Below are 17,349 nucleotides of genomic sequence, written 5' to 3'. Positions count from 1 at the left end.
CACTGCAACCTCCGCCTACCAGGTTCAAGCGATTCTTCCGCCTCAGCCTCCCAAGTAGCCAGGATTACAGGTGCCCACCACCACGCCCGACTAATTTTTTGTATTTTTAGTAGAGACTGGGTTTCATCATGTTGGCCAGGCTGGTCTCAAACTCCTGACCTCAGGTGATCTGCCCACCTCAGCCTCCCAAAGTGCAGGGATTACAGGCATGAGCCACCGCGCCCAGCCACGTACAATATATGTTTTTATTTTGCAGCTGGCTTATTTCACTTAGCATAATATTTTCAAGGTTCAAGGTCCATGAACCATGTTTGGTATATACTTTATTCCTCTTCTTTTTTTTTTAGATGGAGTCTCGCTCTGTTACCCAGGCTGGAGTGCAGTGGCACGATCTTGGCTCGCTGTAACCTCCACCCACTGGGTTCAAGCAATTCTCCTGTCTCAGCTTCCTTAGTAGCTGGTATTACAGGTGTGTGCTACCATGCCTGGCTAATTTTCGTATTTTTAGTAGAGTTGGGGTTTTGCTTTGGTCTGGGGCTATGTTGGCCAGGCTGGTCTTGAACTCCTGACCTCAGGTGATCCACCTGCCTTGGCCTCCCAAAGTGCTGGGATTACAGACGTGAGCCACCACGCCTGGCCAACTTTATTCCTTTTTATCGTCAAATATTCCATTTCTGGATGGCCATATCACATATTTTATAGCCATTCATTAGTTGGTGGATATTTACATAGTTTCTACTTTTTGGTTATTATGAATAAGCAGAACAATAGTTAACGTATAAATTTTTGTGTGGGCTGTGTTTTCATTTCTCTTGGGTATATACCTAGGGGTAGAGTTGCTGGGTCATATCGTACCTCTGTATCTGACCTTTTGAGGAATTGCCAGATGTTTCCCAAAGCAACTGCAGTATTTTAAATTTTCACCAGCAGCTTAAATGAGGTTTAAATTTCTCCTCATCCTCTCCAATACTTGTTATTGTCTATTTTAATTGTAGCCATTGTAATGGGTGTGATTTGCATTGTTTTGATTTGCACTTGCCTAGTGACTAATGATGTTGAGCATCTGTTTCATGTGCTTTTTGGCCATTTGTATATTTTCTTTGGAGTAATGTCTATTCAGATCTTCTGTCCATTTTCAAATTGGCTTGTTAGTCTTTTTATTGTTGGGTTGTAATAGTTCTTTATGCATTTGGATATAAGTCTGTTATTAAATATATAATTTGCAAATATATGGGGGGGATTTTATTTATTTATTTTTATTTTTGTTTTTTTGAGACAGTCTCGCTCTGTCGGCCAGGCTGGAGTGCAGTGGCACAATCTTGGCTCACTGCAACCACCGTCTCCCAGGCTCAAGCAATTCTCCTGCCTCAGCCTCCTGAGTAGCTGGGATTACAGGTGTGTGCCACCACGCCTGGCTAATTTCTGTATTTTTAGTAGAGACAAGGTTTCACCATGTTGGCCAGGCTGGTCTCAAACTCCTGAACTCAGGTAATCCACCTGCCTCGACCTCCCAAAGTGTTGGAATTATAGGCGTGAGCCACCATGCCCGGCTGACTCTATTTTTTTTTTTTTTTTTAAATTAACAATTTTTAGCCGGGCACGGTGGCTCATGCCTGTAATTCCAGCACTTTGGGAGGCCTAGGTGGGCAGATCACCTGAGGTCGGGAGTTTGAGACCAGCCGGGCCAACGTGGAGCCCATCTCTACTAAAAATACAAAATTAGCCAGGCATGGTGTCACATGCCTGTAATCCCAACTACTCGGGAGCCTGAGGCAGGAGAATTGCTTGAACCTGGGAGGCGGAGGTTGTGGTGAGCCGAGATCGCACCACTGCACTCCAGCCTAAGCAACAAGAGCAAAACTCTATCTCAAAAAATTAACCATTTTTAATTGTTTTTGTTAGTTTGTATTTTCTTTTTCTTTTTTTTCTTTTTTCTTTTTTGAGATGGAGTCTCACTCTGTCGCCCAGGCTGGAGTGCAGTGGCGCAATCTCAGCTCACTGCAACCTCTGCCTCCCAGGTTCAAGCGATTCTTCTGCTACCACATCCAGCTAATTTTTGTATTTTTAGTAGAGACGGGGTTTCACCATGTTGGTGAGGCTGGTCCTGAACGCCTGACCTCGGGCAATCCACCTGCCTCTGCCTCCCAAAGTGCTGGGATTATAGGCGTGAGCCACCGTGTCTGGCCAGCTTGTATTTTCTTATAATTAAATGAATTTTTATAAGGGCTATCTCAGATTTATAAGGGCTCTGTCACCAGGCTGGAGTGCAGTGGTGCGATCCCGGCTCACTGCAGCCTCCACCTCCTGGGTTTGAGCTATTCTCCTGCCTCAGCCTCTCGAGCAGCTGGGATTACAGGCACACGCCGCCACACCCAGCTAATTTTTGTATTTTTAGTAGAGACAGGGTTTCACCATGTTGGCCAGGATGGTCTCGAACTCCCGGCCTCAGGTGATCCGCCCCGCTCGGCCTCCCGAAGTGCTGGGATTACAGGCGTGAGCCACCGCACCTGGCCTCACTTGTGACTTTTCATGTGACTGCTTTCTGCCTGCAGCCCAGCCATGCTGGCAGGGCCATAAAAGCTTCACTCAGGCTGCACATCAGTTTTCCTTACGTGGCCTCCACATGGTATCTTTATTAGCGTAGCTGGACTTCCTTACAGCATGGCAGCTGGCTTGCAAGAGAAGGAAGAAGTGGAAGCTGCCAGTCCTCACAACTCCTAGAACATCACTTGGAAACAGTAAGTCCCAAGGCCAGTGCAGGTTCAGGGGAGGGTAAATTACCTCTACCTTTTGATAAGAGCAGCAGCCTGTAGGCAGGCCATTGATTGTTTTGGGAGCACCATGGAGACTAGCTACCACAGAGACCTGCCCAGCACCTGAGGATTAATCCTTCCCTCCCAAAGGAGGCGTCCAGCAGAACAACTGCCCCTTCCTGTGACAGCTCGCTCTGCCTTGGCCCCTGAATTAACTGTAGCCCACACACTGTGCCATAATGATTTTAGTCCATTTCCTTTTATCAAGCCAGTTCTAAATCCCTAACTCCAGGAAGAAGCTCTGACTAATTGGAAGACAAATATGTATAAGAACTGTTGGAAATTTCCTACATCGTTTTTACAGGGACAGACATATTACTCGGATGTTGTCTGGTGGCCATCTTTTTACTTACTGCTCAAGCTTCACATGGAGGCAACGCCAGCTAGTGTTGTGAGGACCGTCTCAGCAGGTGGACTGTGGTAGGACTCTCCAGGTCTGATGGCAGCCCGGGCACACTTGTTACCTGCCCCTGCTGCCTGAGACCCTGTTGGAACAACTTTGAAGGAATGTAAAAGGTGGGACCCCTGAGCAGGGAATAGAATAGGGAGGAGTAGTTTCCTTGTTTCCAGACCCCAAGAGGATCTGAGAGGTTTTGGCTCATGGAGGAGGAGGATTACTCTCCATTGCAGTCCTGGCAGGCTTTTGAGTCCAGAGGTGCCCATCCCAAAGGAAACCAGGCACTAATGGGCACCTCAGGCTATCTAGCGTATACCCCAGAGCAAGGAAAGCCTTGCGTGTACTTGTCTAAAGGAATTCACCAAATTGTCTGGAGTGAGCTCATACCTTCAGTGTGGGTGTTAGCACCCCAAGTTAAAGCCCTCCTTATCCTGTCATTGCCTGGCTCCAGGTCTCACAGCTGGGCCCCATTTGTGCACTCTACAGTGATGTCTGCCTGCAAGGCCCTGTTCTGCATGCTTCATGCTTGTGAACTCATTTGATCCTTACTCGGCTACAGTACCACTCTTTCCTGTTTACAGACAAGGAAACTAAGGCATGCAGATGCTAATTGTTTTGCTCAGGATGTCATTTGGCTGATGTCAGAGCCCACACTCTGAGCCACATCTCTTACTGACTCCCATCTGTCAAAGCAAAAGACACCCAAACACCCACTTTAATTCCTTAATACCTTACTTTTTATGGGTGGGACTACTCTCTGTCTAAGGGAGGCTGAGGGATGCAAAAATAGCTATGCCTGGGGGTGGTAGGTGATAGTGATAATGGCATCTCCAAACATTCCAGCCAGCCTCCTAAAGGAAAGTTCAGGAAGATTTGGCACCCATTGAATGAGAAGACAATCAGGGGTCCTGGCACCTCTGTGTCAGCACTACAGGGGCAGTGTGGACATATGTTTACTGGAACTGAATGTATTTCTGGACATTTGCTTACTTTGCCTGTTAAAGATTAAACTATCACCTATTTTCCACTTAACATAGTATTATGGAAAAGTAGTACATGCCGGCCAGGCACGGTGGCTTATACCTGTAATCCCAGCACTTTGGGAGGCCGAGGCGGGTGGATCACAAGGTCAGGAGATCGAGACCATCCTGGCCAACATGGCGAAATCCCATCTCTACTAAAAATACAAAAATTAGCCAGGCATGGTGGTGGTGTGCCTATAATCCCAGCTACTCAGGAGGTTGAAGCAGGAGAATTGCTTGAACCCGGGAGGCAGAGGTTGCAGTGAACTGAGATTGTGCCACTACACTCCAGCCTGGGCAACAGAGTGAGACTCCGTCTCAAAAAAAAGAGAAAACTATTACATGTCTCTGGTTTGCAGTTTAGAAATGACTGGTACAGAGCTGAACCCTGACTGAGGAGCTAAGGTGAAACTTAGGGACTAGGGAGGCTGAGAGAGCATCAGAACTGGGAAGCCACCTTGGGATTCATCAGAGAGGAGGGCCTGGGCTGAACAACCAAACAGCTAGAATCAAGGGGCAAAAAGATAGGCTCAACTGTGTTCCCCAGGAGAGCAAGAGAGGACAAAGATGCCAACATGCCTCTGATTAATGAAGATACTTTCCTACCTTCAGCTTGCTTTTTTTTTGTTTGTTTGTTTGTTTGAGTCAAGGTGTTGCTGTGTTGCGCAGGCTGGAATACAGTGGTGTGATCATAGCTCACTGAAGCCTCAAACTTCTGGGTTCAAGTGTTCTACCCACCCAGCCTCCCGAGTAGCCGGGAGGTATGCACCACTATGCCTGGCTAATTTTTTAAAAACTTTTTTTTTTTCATAAAACATATAATTCAAAGCTTGACTAATTATATTTAAGATGTTTTTTGTAGAGACAGGGTCTCACTGTTTTGTCCAGGCTGGTCTTGAACTCCTGTCCTCAAACAATCCTCCCTCCTCGGCCTCCCAGAGTGCTGAGATTGTAGGCGTGAGCCACTGCACCTGCCTGCTTCAGCCTTTCCAGGGAACCTCACAAGCCTAGGTTCAGGCTTTCTACCAAATCTGAATACATCTTCTGCTATACCTATTAATCAAGGACAATTATTGGCCCCAGCATTCAGTACTTAGTCTTAGAGCTGAGAAAAGCATGGTTTGTACATTAAGAGATGTGGCTGGGTGCAGTGGCTCACGCCTGTAATCCCAGCACTTCCGGGAGGCTGAGGCGGGCGGATCACTTGAGGTCAGGAGTTTGAGACCAGCCTGGCCAACGTGGTGAAACGCTGTCTCTACTAAAAATATAAAAATTACAAAAATTAGCCAGGTGTGGTGGTGCACGCCTGTACTCCTAGCTGTTTGGGAGGCTGAGGCACGATAATCGCTTGAACCTGGGAGGCGGAGGTTGCAGTGAACTGAGATTGTACCACTGCATTCTAGCCTAGGCAACAGAGTGAGATTCCATCTCAAAAGAAAAAAGAAAAAAAAATAGAACAGGTGATGTATTCACTTTTGATATGTGCTAGAAAGATGTGAGTTGTGCTGCATGCAGCTGGTTCAGAATGAGAGTCAAGTGTCATTTTTACCAGTAGGCAGTGCTCCTTTCTTTGCTCCTCTCTATCTAAATGTATGGCCGTCGAGACTCCTGCATCATACTTAGTAAGCATACTTGTTCATAAACCTAATTTTAAATTCCAATGGTTTGGTTTTCAGTAGCCATATTAAGGCACGGAGAATGAAGTACTTTACAAACACCATCTAGTTCTTGTGACATCTCCCCCAGTTTACTTGTGCAGGGCAAGTCAAAGGAATGATGAGGAGAGAGCAAGCTTGTATGCGTCCTTTTTTATTTTTAAATTTAAGCTGGGTAAGGGGCCCATTGACATTTGTTCTATTATTCATTTTATGGGCATCAAAAACATTTTATATATATAAAAAAAGTATATATATATATATATTTTTATTTTGTTTTGTTTTTGAGATGGAGTCTCACTCTGTCGTCCTGGCTGGAGTGCAGTAGTGCAATCTAGGCTCACTGCAACCTCCACCTCCTGGGTTCAAGTGATTCGCCTGCCTCAGCCTCCCGAGTAGCTGGGATTAGGCACCTGCCACTACGCCCGGCTAATTTTTTGTATTTTTAGTAGAGACGGGGTTTCACCATGTTGGCCGGGCTGGTCTTGAACTCCTGACCTCATGATTTGCCCGCCTCGGCCCCCCAGAGTGCTGGGATTACAAGCATGAGCCACCGCGCCTGGCCAAAAATAAAATTTTTAAATACATAAATCACAGTAGGTGCTAGGACAACTGGGTAACTACATACAAAATATTGAGGTTGAGCCCCAACTTCATACCCTATACAAAACTTAACTCAAAAAACACCAGCCAGGCATGGTGGCACGTGCCTGTAGTCCTGCCTAATCGATAGGCTGAGGCTGGAGGGTCACTTGAGCCCAGGAGTTTGAGATTACAGTAAGCTATGATTGTACCAACATGTTCCAGCCTGGGTGACAGAGTGAGACTCTGTCTCTAAAAAACTTAAAAAATTAACTCAAAATGGGTCAAAAACCTAAATTTACCAGCTGAAACTATAAATATCTTAGAAGAAAGCAGAGGCATACATCTTCATGACCTTGGATTAGGCAGTAGTTTCTTAGATATGATGCTGAAAAAGCACAAGCTACAAAAAACGTAGATAAATTTGACTTCATCAAAATTAAAAACTTGTACATCATAGGACACTGTCATAAGAGGGAAAAACAACCCATGGGATGGGAGAAAATATTTGCAAATCACATATCAGGTAAGGGTTTAATATCCAGAATAGATAAAGAACTCCTACAACTCAGCAACAACAACAACAACAACAAAAAGCACCTAAAAGGCAAAATACAGCCAGGTGCGGTGGCTCACGCCTGTAATCCCAGCACTTTGGGAGGCCGAGGCAGGTGGATCACGAGGTCAGGAGATTGAGACCATCCTGGCTAACACAGTGAAACCCCGTCTCTACTAAAAATACAAAAAAAGAAAAAAAAATTAGCCAGGCGTGGTGGTGGGCCCCTGTAGTCCCAGCTACTCAGGAGGCTGAGGCAGAAGAATGGCATGAACCCGGGAGGTGGAGCTTGCAGTGAGCTGAGATCGCGCCACTGCACTCCAGACTGGGCGACAGAGTGAGACTCCATCTCAAAAAATAAATAAATAAATAAATAAATAAAATAAAAAATAAGCAAAATACTTGAATAAACCTATCTCCAAAGAAGAGATACAAATGGCCAACAACCACGTGAAAAGATGCTCAACATCACTAGTCATTAGGGGATTGCAAATAAAAACCACAATGAGATGCCACTTCATTTCCATTATAATGGCTATGATTTTTTAAAAAGACAATAATAAGTGTTGGCAAAGATGTAGAGAAATTGGAATTCTCTTTCTTTTTGAGACAGTCTCGCTCTGTCGCCCAGGCTAGAGTGCAGTGGCACAATCTCGTCTCACTACAGCCTTCGCCTGCCAAATTCCAGTGATTTTCCTGCCTCAGCCTCCTGAGTAGCTGGGACTATAGGCACACACCATCACGCCCAGCTAATTTTTGTTTGTTTGTTTGAGACGGAGTCTCGCTCTGTCACCAGGCTGGAGTGCAGTGGCGGAATCTCGGCTCACCGCAAGCTCCACCTCCCAGGTTCAAACAATTCCCCTGTCTCAGCCTCCTGAGTAGCTGGGACTGACTACAGGCACACGCCACCATGCCCAGCTAATTTTTGTACTTTTAGTAGAGACGGGGTTTCACCGTGTTGACCAGGATGGTCTCGATCTCTTGAATTCGTGATCCACCCGCTTAGACCTCCCAAAGTACTGGGATTACAGGTGTGAGCCGCTGTGCCCAGCCAATGCCCGGCTAACTTTTGTATTTTTAGTAGAGGCAGGATCTCATCATGTTGGTCACGCTGGTCTCAAACTCCTGACCTCAGGTGGTCTACCCATTTTGGCCTCCCCAAAGTGCTGGGATTACAGGGGTGAGCCACCGTGCCTGGTAGAGAAATTAGAATTCTCATACATTGCTGGAGAGAATGTGAAATGGTACAGCTGCTGTGGAAAACAGTATGACAGTTCCTCAAAAAATTGAATGTAGAGTTACCATACGACCCAGAAGTTTCACTCCTAGGTATATATCCAAGAGAAAAGAAAACATGTCCACACAAAAACATATACACAAATGTTTATAGCATCATTATAACATCATAAATAGCCAAAAGTGGAAACAACCCAAATGTCTACCAGCTGATGAATGGATAAACAGAATGTAGAATATCCACATAATGAATATCATGTGGCCGCACAAAGCAATGAAGGGCTGATACATGCTACAACATGGATGAAGCTAAAAACATTACATAAATGAAGCAGTCACAAAGGATGACATGTTGCATTTTTATAAAATGTCCAGAGAATACGCAGATCTATAGAGATAGTGTGTTAGTTTCCCATGGCTGCCATGACAAGTTACCATAAAGTTGGAGACTCCTATCTCTGGATCCATGGCTCTGACTTCTGAGCCCATGTCTCTGCCCTCACTTTCTTAAAGGGTAGCACATGTTTGAGGCTGAGTAGTTTTATCAGCCTATTCCTGCTTCTAAAATTTTGGGAGTTCTTTGATTTTGCCTAGTCTATAAACTTTCTACTCCAAGCTGGCAGTGTTTCTGCTGGTAGAACATTCTCAAAATCCTTGTGGAACTTCTGCATATATGATGGAATTCATAGTATTAGATGAGGTTTCTCCACAGATCTTTCCTAGATAATTTCATCTCTCTTCCTCACTTCTGTGAGATGATTGAGGGGATTCATGAGTCCCATGTTTAATCTCTTTGGCACTAGAAGAATTTGCAAGATACTCCACACCCTTGGCATTCTCTACAGAACACACTTTTCCTAACAGTGAATCTACTAGTTTTAGCATTTTGGTTTTTTCCAATCTAAATAGCCTGAGAATTTCCCAAATCAGTAAGTCTAGATTCCTTTCTGCTTAACAGTTCTTCCCTCAGTTTCTCTCTCTTCTTTTTTTTTTGTGTGTGTGTACTTTTAAAATTCTTTTTATCGTACCCTTAATTTATCTCTTTCGTGTTGCTTTTTTTTTTTTTTTTTGGAGACGGAGTCTCACTCTGTCTCCCAGGCTGGAGTGCAGCGGTGTGATCTCAGGTCACTGCAATCTCTGCCTCCTGGGTTCAGGTGATTCTCCTGCCTCAGCCTCCCAAGTGGCTGGGATTATAGGTGCCCACCACCACGCCCAGCTAATTTTTGTATTTTTAGTAGAGACAGGGTTTCACCATGTTGACCAGGCTGGTCTTGAGCTTCTGAACTCAAGTGATCTGCCTGCCTTGGCCTCCCAAAGTGCTGGGATTACAGACATGAGCCACCGTGCCCGTCCTTCTCTTGCATTTTACTACAAGCAGAAAGAAGACACCAAGCTGAGTCTTTTTTTTTATGTTTTTGAGACTGAGTCTCACTCTGTCGCCCAGGCTGGAGTGCAGTAGCGCGATCTCAGCTCATTGCAACCTCCACCTCCCAGGTTCAAGTGATTCTCCTGCCTCAGCCTCCCAAGTAGCTGGGATTACAGGTGCCCACCACCACGCCCAGCTAATTTTTGTATTTTTAGTAGAGATAGGATTTCACCATGTTGGCCAGGCTGGTCTCGAACTGCTGACCTCAGGTGATCTGCCTGCCTCAGCCTCCCAAAGTGCTGGGATTATAGGCATGAGTCACTGCGCCCGGCCCAAGCTGAGTCTTGAATGCTTTGCTTGGAAGTCTGCTCAGCTAAATGTGCAAGCTTATTGCTTATGATTCTGCCTTCCACACAGCTACAGGACACAATCCAGCTAAACTTTTTGCCATTATATTACAAAGATCACCTTTGCTCTCGTTTCCAGTAACTGGAGTTACTAGAGTAACTAGAGTTCCTTTAGAATCACCTTTAATTTTCATGTTTCTACCAACATTCTGTTTTTGATAGTATATGTATTCTTGAAGATAATACAGACTTTCTGTATCAAGTTCCTCATTTCCTTTAAGGCAGAGTCTGGGTGACAGAGTCTTTAACATTCACATTTCTACCCACAGCCTGTTCAAGGAAACCTAGGCCTTTTCTATCATGCTTCTCACAATTCTACTAGCCCTCCATTATTGAGTTACAAAGCCACTGCCACATTTTTAGGCACCCTACTCCTGGTAACAAAATTCGTATGTTTCCTGTGGCTGCTATAACACGTTACTACAAGCTTGGTGGCTTAAAAGAACAGAAATTTAGGCCTGCGCGGTGGCTCACGCCTGTAATCCCAGCACTTTGGGAGGCTGAGGCGGGCAGATCACGGGGTCAGGAGATCACGACCATCCTGGCTAACATGGTGAAACCCCCGTCTCTACTAAAAATACGAAACAACTAGCCGGGCATGGTGGCGGGCGCCTGGAGTCCCAGCTACTCAGGAGGCTGAGGCAAGAGAATGGCTGAACCTGGGAGGTGGAGCTTGCAGTGAGCCGAGATCGCGTCATCGCACTCCAGCCTGGGCAACAGAGTGAGACTCCGTCTCAAAAAAAAAAAAAAAACAGAAATTTAATCTCACAGTTTTCAAGGCCAGAAGTTCAAAGTCAGTACCATGGGTAAAAATCACAGTGGCAGCAGGGAGGCTATAGGAGAGGAATCTGTTTCTTGCATCTTTTAGCTTTTGGTCACTGCTGGTACTCCTTGGCTTGTGGCTGTTATCACTCCAGTCTTCAAGTCCAGCATCACGAGGTAAATACATTCTCTGTATTCCATCTTCACATCGCCTTCTCTGTGTGTGTGAACTTTCCTTCTGCCTCCCTCTTAGGAGGATACATGCAATTGCACTTAGGGTCCACCTGCATAACCCAGGATAGCCCTCCATCTCAAGATCTTTAACTTCATCACATCTGCAAAGACCCTTTTCTCAAATAAGGTAACATTTACAGGTTCCAGGGAATAGGACCTGATTTAAGGACTGTTATTTAGCCTGCCACAGACAGAAAGTTGATTAGTGATTGCCAAGGGTGCTGTAGGGACATGGAGTTTTCATTTGGAGTGAAGATGATGTTCTAAAATTAGGCCAGGCAAGGTGGCCCATGCCTGTAATCCCAATACTTTGGAGGCCGAGGCCAGTGGATCACTTGAGGCCAGGAGTTTGAGACCAGCCTGGCCAACATGGTGAAATCCCGCCTCTACTAAAAATACAAAAATCAGTTGGGGGTGACAGCGCATACTTGTAGTCCCAGCTACTTGGGAGGGTGAGGCAGAAGAATCACTTGAACCCAGGAAGTGGAGGTTGCAGTGAGCTGAGATGGTGCCACTGCACTTCAGCCTGGGTGACAGAGTGAGACTCCACCTCAAAAAAAAAAAAAAAGGAACAAAATGCTTTAAAATTGATTTTGGTAATGCAGCAGAACTCTGAATGTAGTACCAAAAACCATTGAATGGCATGTTTTAAATGGGTGAATTGTATCTCAGCCAGCCTATTACATATATTTTTAATGGAATGAGTGAAAATGGTGAATAACAGGTCTGTTTTCCCTTGGTGGCCAGGTCAGGGCCGTGTGATTTCCTTGGGTGGGGGGCACTGCTGGGGCTGCCTCGTCCCTGCTTGGTTTCTGATGGTGTGTCCTGTGGGCTGGGGCCAAGGTCCCATGGGGCTACGGATACTATCATGGAAGCACTCTTTCTGGAATTTGATGGTATTTCAAAATCTATTAGGAAAACTCTGAGACATGAAAGCACAGAGGTGTCATATTCCTCTAATCCGGAGTCAACAGTTGCTGTGGTTTGGTGACTTTTCCCTTGGCTGTCTCTGCGTCCCTCCTGAAGTGTCGAGGGCACATCCTCACCCTCAGGGTTGTATCTCTGCTGAGCATCTCCACACTGGCCTGTGCTAGGGCCCCACCTGACAATCACATGGAGTCACTATTGTCATCAATGGGAAGGCCTCTTTCAAGTTTCAACACTTTTTTCCTAATAGTTGGCTTCTTTAAATCAGGATCCAAACGAGGGTCTTTTCTCCCCTCGAGCCCCTCCCAGCCTGGTGAAGGAGCAGCCCAGCTGTCCTGCGGCCCTCCCCATGGGCTCTGATGTCTCCCAAGCTGCTGATTCATCCTGCCTGCCCCCTCCTTCTTATGAACTGGGTGCTAAATCGAAGAGCAGAGAGGGTGCCCTGGTCTTTTAGCAAAAATATATCCAAAGTATTGCCTTAATTTATATTTCTGGGCATCCTGATATTCCCATAAGACCACAATTTGGAGGTTTGGAGAGCCACAACAGCCTGACCCTTGTAAAGCTCCTATTATCTTTCCGATGGTTTCATCATTTAATTAGGGATTGTAGACTAATTCTGGCTTTTCTCCCACATTCATTACATGGAGTTTTTTTGTTGTTGTTGTTAAGAAAGGTTTTCTTTCGTCAGCCAGGGCTAGATGATTGTTTGAAACCCTGTGTGTTCAGGACCTCCAGGAATGCTGTTTTTCTGATCTTTCCAGTCTAAGGAGTCCCCCCAAGGGCCACAGATGGGTTCTCTTTGAGTGACATTTTGAGCTCAGGGCTGTGTATCTGGGGTGTTCTGGTCCATTGCTGTCATTCATTTTGATGCTCAGATGGTCCCATCCTCATCTAGCAGGAGCTCCTGTGTCTCTTGGGGCCCTCACACAACCTCTTTAGTTTTTCTTAGTCTGCTGGCATTTACACCCAGATTGGCTGCTCCTCTAGGGAGTGAACCCTGGGGACTTCTGCTGGTAAAGTGGCATTTGGAGCATGCTATGTGGGCGCTGGTCTGTTCATTGCTTTGGGCCTTTTAGTGAACAGAACTAAGAAAAAACATGTTTTTGAAATAACAGCAACAACAAAAACCCATAATTTTACACTAATATTTCTAATTCAAATTTAACCTTATATATAGGGTTTTTACTTCTTTCATTTTAAACATGTGTCTTTTCTGTTACTATGAATATCTTGGTTTCTAATATTATTAGCATATTTGCTTGCTTTACTTTAAAATCATTTCAGAATAAACAGTTTATATTACCACTGATAACAAAAGGTAGACTAAAAATTTAAGATTACCTTGAAGTTCTAATTGTCCTTAAAATGTATGCCTTTTATTGAGAACATTTTGCTTTTTGTTTCATTTTTTTAAAAAGCCTCTCAAAAGATTTCTTTTCCCTATATGATTCTGCCAACCAACTTAATATTCAGCTCATTTGTTTTAGTTTATTTGGAATTTTTAGGAATTGTACCTTTTTCTTTTGATTTGCTATACTTTTCATTTTAGAAAAATATTTTAGTCTGGCTACAGTGACTCACACCTGTAATCCCAACACTTTTGGAGGTTGAGGACTGAGCAAAAGACAAGCCTGGCCAACATGGCAAAACCGTGTCTCTACAAAAAATACAAAAAATTGGCCAGGCGTGGTGGCTCACGCCTGTAATCCCAGCACTTTGGGAGGCTGAGGTGGGCGGATCAGAAGGTCAGGAGATCGAGACCATCCTGGCTAACACAGTGAAACCCCGTCTCCACTAAAAAATACAAAAAATTAGCCAGACGTGGTGGCGGGCGCCTGTAGTCCCAGCTACTTGGGAGGCTGAGGCAGGAGAATAGCTTGCACCACCAGGGAGGCAGAGCTTGCAGTGAGCTGAGATCGCATCACTGCACTCCAGCTTGGGCCACAGAGTGAGACTTTATCTAAAAAATAAAAATAAAATAAAAATAAATAAATAAATAAATTAGCTGGACATGGTAGCGCGTGCATGTAGTCCCAGCTGCTCAGGAGGCTGAGGTGGGGAGGCTCACTTAAGCCCAGGAAGCTGAAACTGCAGTGAGCCATGATCGCATCACTGCACTCCAGCCTGGGCGACAGAGTGAGACCCCATCTCAAAAAATATATTTTTTAGAGAAATAAAATTCACTGAGTTGCCCCTGAGTTGCCCAGGCTGAACTCCTGGGTGTAAGCAATCCTCCTACTTTATCCTTCCAAGTAGCTGGGATTACAAGATTGTACCACTGTGCCTAGCTTTGATTTGTTTTTTGTTTTGAGACAGAGTTTTCGCTCTTGTTGCCCAGGCTGGAGTGCAGTGGCGTGATCGCGGCTCACTGCAACCTCTGCCTCCTGGGTTCAAGCAATTCTCCTGCCTCAGCCTCCCAAGTAGCTGGGATTACCGGCATGCGCCACCATGCGTGGCTAATTTTTTTTGTATTTTTAGTAGAGATGGAGTTTCACCATGTTGGCCAGGCTGGTCTTGAATTCTTGTCCTCAGGTGATCCTCCTGTCTTGGCCTCCCAAAGTACTGGGATTACAGGTGTGAGTCAACGTGCCTGACCTGATTTGGCTTTATCTTCTCAATAGTAAAAGATTTATGTGCTTCTGAAGTGAAAACCCATAACACCATGGGTTTAGAGAGGGCACATTTCCAGCCCAGTTCCTGATACTTGCTGGGTTGTCGATTTTCAATTTTGGTGTATCTTTCCAGTGTTTCTCATGGCAGATTTAAGCAAATATGTGTGTTTAGATTCGGCAGGTCTTATATAAAAGGTGTATGTCATGCAGTGTATGTGGCATGGAGCACGTGTTTCTATCCTTTCTCCTTCCTTGTGTTCACTCCACAATATGTTGTGAGGCACTTGTGCAAGATTTCCACATGTCAAGCAAGTGTGGAAATTCTATGAAGCTTTTAACTTTTTGAGGTGGGGTCTCACTCTGTCGCCCAAGCTGGAGTGCAGTGGAGTGGTCACAGCTCATTGCAGCATTGATCTCCCAGGCTCAATCCTCAGCCTCCCACTTTGAGACCACTGGCGTGTGCCACCACACCAGGGTAATGTTTGTTTGTTTGTTTGTTTGTTTTGTAGAGATGGTGTCTTATTATGTTGCCCAAGCTGGTCTTAAACTCCTGGCCTCAAGGGACCCTCCTGCCTTGGCTTCCCAAAATGTTGGAATAATAGATGTGAGCCTCCACAATTGGCCTCTATGGAGTTTTTTAACATTTCTGTTTTCTCATCTGTAAACTGGATGTGTTAGTAGTACCTGCCTCTGGGTGGTTGGGAGAAATCAAGGCGATAATGCATGTGAATTGTTGACTCCTGTGCCTGGCACCATAAAGTGCCAAGTGCTAGCTGTTACTGTCATGATGTTCATTGTTTATGGTTTGTAATACTCAGCCTCAGGTACAGCTGGACACTTATATTTTGATAGCCAGCAGGGGAGCTGGAGCAGACCGAATAAAGATAAGGGAGGTTCCTGACTCTTTAGCCCTTTTTTCTGCAGCAGTTCTAGGGGAGTTGGTGTGCTTTGGAGCAGAAAGGGGCATAATAATCTGTCCATCTGGATGGGGGTGGGAGTGGATGGTGAGGAGTCAGGAGTGAAAGAGCCCAGCCAGGGGGATCAGAGGCGCAGTTTCAGATCCAGGGCTTTCTCCCCTGGAAAGGAGTTGTTGTGGCTGACCCATTGCGTTTAGCCCCTAGATGTTCCTAGATAAACCTGCCTTTGGGGGAATGTAGGAAGTATCATCGCCCACAAGAAAGCTCCTTGGCTGGCAGCGTGACAGCTTCCTGTGCTTGTTTCTCACATCAGGCATCCCCTCCCTCCCCGCTCCCCACTAAGCCTCCTCACGCTGGTCTGGTAGCAGAGCTAGAGCAGATGACAATGGCTGCCCCTACTGTGGGTCAGGAGTGGTGCTGGGCGCTGCAGGGTGATGACGCCTGCCCACTGCATTCCAGGTGCTGGGCTGGCAGTGGGTCTTGCCCTGGTGTTATGCAGAAGGGCTTTGGGGACATGGTCCTGAGCCTTGTTTGAGTATCTTATGTCTAAGTAAAAGTATCTTGTTGCTTTTGAAACCTACTTCCCCTTGTTTTACCTTTTATGGATGTGGAGGAAACAAATTCATTTAAAATATCGCAGACCTAAAAAATGGTCCAGGGCCTTAGGGGCTGTGAGGTGTTGACCTGGCTGGCCCCCAGGCCCTTCTCCCCTCATACCTGGCCACCTAGCTTCTGTTGCTAAGTGTCCTCAGGTTCCCACACCTCCATTGCCCCCATTCTCATACGACTGTCCTTCAGGGACAGGCTGCCTGTGGGCCCCCTTCACACGCACATTAGCTTTCCTATCAGGAATTGATGGGGATAGCCGGAAGCTGGGCGTGTTGACAGAACCGCCTTGGTGTCCGCTTGTTCTGGCCAGGCCTCACTGCTTATCCCAGCTTTTCCTCTCCCCTGGGCCTTTCCTCTTCATGTTGTCCGGTGCTAATTCCCCGAGCCGAAAAAAAGAAGTGGGGTAGAGTTTGGAGATAGATGTGGGATGATAAAGATTTCGGAAGTGTCTTTGTATTTTTACACTCATCTGAGACCACTTTTCATCATCCTTCCCTCTGCCCTGCCATCTTATGAGTGTAGTGGATGGACTCTGAGTGTCACAGTGACTCAGGAGGAAGGTTGGGTGAGCAGGGCATGGAGCCAGGGCTTTGCCCCTTCCAGGCTGCCCTGCCAGAAGGATGGGCACTTCAGCAGAAGACAAGGATGCTTCTCTGAAATAAGACTTTACCTCAGACATCCGTATGAATGACCACAAGACCAACTCACAGTAGTGATTTCCCTGAAACACTTGGGAGTGAGTGTCCTTGGGGCCAAAGAGGACAATGGGTGGGAGGCAGCCCCTGCCAGACAATCCCAGAAACACAGCAGCTTGCACATGGCGGGCCTTGGCAGCCAGCGGCCTTCACCTCACCTGAGAGTGGGCTTCACCCTCTCCCTTGCCTGTGCGTGAATGGAGATGAACACAGATTCTCCCGGAAAGCGCAGCCAGGGGAGGGCTGCCGAGATTTGCAGCAGATACTGCGTCATCCGTGAAAAGGCAGCAACAGGCTGGGCTGAGAAACGAAAGCCCTTCTCTACAGATAGTGCAAAGACACAGCGGCCCACCCACGGCTGCCTCTGACAGGCCTTGTGCCCTCAGGCCAGCGCCTCATCACCCCCAACCTGCCTGTCCCCTTTGTGACGAAGAGGGGGCACTCGAGATGGCTCCCAGCTCTCTCAGCTGAGTGCCTTTCCATCAGGGGAGAGGAGTGGCCGTTGGAGGCTCTCTGTCCCCTTCTTGTTTCTTTGTGCCTGTTATTGGCCGGCCTA

At 46.2% G+C, this 17,349-nt stretch overlaps 1 protein-coding gene across 7 annotated transcripts in view; it reads left to right on the top strand.

Annotated features, from left to right (window-relative positions):
- The window catches only part of MED15 (mediator complex subunit 15), a 91,026-nt gene that overhangs the window by 37,448 nt on the left and 36,229 nt on the right, over positions 1–17,349 (top strand). The window lies entirely within an intron of this gene.

The sequence above is a fragment of the Pongo pygmaeus genome, chromosome 23 (genome assembly GCF_028885625.2).
Source record: "Pongo pygmaeus isolate AG05252 chromosome 23, NHGRI_mPonPyg2-v2.0_pri, whole genome shotgun sequence".
NCBI lineage: Eukaryota > Metazoa > Chordata > Mammalia > Primates > Hominidae > Pongo > Pongo pygmaeus.
This window is presented reverse-complemented; position numbering and strand designations above follow the sequence as displayed.